This window comes from Vidua macroura, chromosome 9 (assembly GCF_024509145.1).
Source record: "Vidua macroura isolate BioBank_ID:100142 chromosome 9, ASM2450914v1, whole genome shotgun sequence".
In the NCBI taxonomy this organism is placed as follows: domain Eukaryota; kingdom Metazoa; phylum Chordata; class Aves; order Passeriformes; family Viduidae; genus Vidua; species Vidua macroura.
The window spans coordinates 11,719,710-11,722,365 of record NC_071579.1 but is presented as its reverse complement, the minus strand read 5'-3'; the positions used below and the strand labels follow the sequence as shown (position 1 = coordinate 11,722,365).

The following is a 2,656-nucleotide window of genomic DNA, read 5'->3' as shown; positions in this document are numbered from 1 at the left end:
TCTGGTGCCGCTGTCGCTGCGCTCGCCGCCCGCCCGCACCGCAGCCCGCCCGGAGGCGCCCCGGGGCCCTCCGGCGCCGCTGCCGAAGTGGAAAGCGAAAGGGGCGGGTCGGAGCCGCCCCGCCGCGGGGGCGGGTGGCAGGGAGGGAGGGACAGATGGCGGCGGCGGCCGCGCTGGGCGGGGCCGCTTTGTTCGTGCGGGGTGAACCCGCCCGCCCGGCGGGCAGGGCCGCACCCCGCGCTGAGGGAACGCGGGGCGGGGCCGGGCGGGGCTGCAGCTGCCGCCCGGCAAGTGCGGAATTCCCCGCGCCGCCTGTCCGTCCCGGGGGCCGCAGTCCGACCGCCCCCCGGTGCTCCTGCCGGTGGGAGCACTCACCCAGAGCCTGGTGGCACCGCACAAAGGGGGCCAGGCCGTGTTCCCGGGGCTTCCCGAGCCGTCACCTGCCCTCCGGCGCCCCCGAGGCACCCAGCGCTCGAGCACACGAGCGGGGCAGGGGCGGCACTGCCCGTCTGCCACCACCCGGCTTTCTGCTCGTGCGGCGCGGGCTTAAGGCTTGTGGGCAGCGCCTCGAAGTCCTGCATGAGGTGCTGCGGCGTTTCAGGTCAACCAGGGATTGTTTTAGTGTGCTTATGCTGTCATCTGCTTCTTGAGGTGTTGAGCGAAGCACGCATTCTCTACAGAAACCTTACGTATGCATGTGTGATACCTGTGTTTTATGAAGATGTACTCATATATCATTTGACTTTCAGTTACATTTTTGTAATTGTCAAAAGATTATGGCACCTCAGAGTCCTCATGGTGACTCGCTCTGTGTTTATATGTAGTGGTGAGATGTTAAAATGCAAGTACAGCACTTGGACAGTGCTTGTGAACACACTGCAGTGCACTGGCAGGCCCTGCCAAAACGGAGATGGTGGCACTGACAGGCTGATGCATAATTTTTTTTTTTTTTTTTTTTTTTTTTTTTTTTTAATTAGGTATGTGTACCATGCATCAGAAATCCATAGAAGGTTGTCAGGGATTTGACTGAAGGTGAACAGGATTCTCTGTCACATTTACAAAATATCAGTGAGGTCTTACTAACTTTTGCTGAGGATCTGCTGAAGGGCAGAGGGGGAACCATGTTATTTTTTGTCTCTTCTTTCTGAACAGGAATACAAACAAATGTCCCAAAGGCTGTCCAAAGAGGAGTGTGCCTGACTGCACAGCAGTGACTCTGCCAGGCATGTGCAGTTCCTTTTGTTCAGGTCCCAGCTTCACTTCCCGGGAATATGGATTTGCTGGTAAAACATTGAATACTTCTATTTACTTCCAAACTGCTTGCTGCTTAGCTGCCTTTGGGGGTGCTGCTAAAGAGAAAATATAATTATAGAAATGAAACTGTTTTCCAATACACAGATACAGTAGAGATGATAAATCAGAGGGAGTGTGGAAAAACAAGATGACTTCAATTGTCTAATCTGAGTGGTATGTATAATTTCACTGAGCATATATACAAAAAGTCCATTTAAAACTTTGTTTAGCCTACAAAATTCTAAAACTTTGTTCAGCCTACAAAGTTCTAGGTAAACATGTAAGCGTTTAAATTTAATCTTGATTTTACAGTTGTTTTACAGTAGTTTACTAATCTTTTGTGCAGTTGCTTTGTTTTCAGTGGAGGTCCTGAGACCGAATCTCTGGTTGGCAAGAAAGATAAAGCTGCTTCCCACTTATGGACTTGAAACAAAAATTATGAATTGAAAATTCTTCTGTTTCCTGCTCAGAATGTTGGACCTTTAACAGGTAAACAGCAAATTCTTATACTCTGGAAAGAGATTTCAAGAACTCTCAGGAAGAAATATGGAAGAATGGGTAGCAGTAATGGGTGGCCCTGCTTTGGGGGGCAATCATGCTATTATTAAGTTTTGGTGAAGATACATATAGTAGCATTCTATGGGAAGAGAACTGATGGAAGATCTTGTTCTCTGGTTGTTTGCAAGTCTTTACTTAAGCATAGAAACGTATTTGGGATGGTCACAGCTTGCTTTGAACTCCCTACTCATTACAGCAGAGAAGGTAACTCCCACGAACAGCAAAGCTTTTTGGGTGTGGGTTTTAGAGAGCTTGAAAATCAGGATTAGTGGAGGAGGAGATCTGCATTGCCTAGTGACAAAACAGGGCGCTGCAGTCTGTGCTTGGAGCACTTCAGGAAAGAAAATAGTAGTTGTGTGACTGCTTTACAAATGTTACAGGTGAGAAATGAGATGCTGGAGAGCAGCACTGTGGAAAGGGCCCTGGGGGTCCTGGTCAATGGCAAGTTGGACACGGGTCAGCAGTGCCCTGGCAGCCAGGAGGGACATCCCTGTCCTGGGGACATCAGGGACAGCACAGCCAGCCGGGCAAGGAGGGGATTGTCCCACTCTGCTCTGCACTGGGACAGCCTCACCTCGAGTGCTGGGGGCAGCTTTGGGCACTGTAACATAAAACAGACATGGAGCTGTTAGAGAGCGTCCAAAGGAGGCCACGAGGATGGTGAAGGGCCCTGAGGGGAGGCCACGAGGAGTGGCTCAGGACACTTGGTCTGTTCAGTGAGGGGAGACCTCACTGCAGTTACAGCTTCCCTGCGAGGGGAAGAGGAGGGGCAGGTGCTTCTCTGGGGTGACAGTGGCAGGACCCG

The 2,656-nt window shown here is 51.5% G+C and overlaps 1 long non-coding RNA gene across 1 annotated transcript; it reads left to right on the top strand.

Moving 5' to 3' along the window:
• Window positions 1-1,156: 1,156 nt before the first annotated feature.
• LOC128811517 (uncharacterized) lies at window positions 1,157-2,324 on the top strand. Its single transcript, XR_008438369.1, has 3 exons — window positions 1,157-1,283; window positions 1,399-1,467; window positions 1,655-2,324. It is a non-coding gene; the product is annotated as an uncharacterized LOC128811517 (long non-coding RNA).
• Window positions 2,325-2,656: the final 332 nt, after the last annotated feature.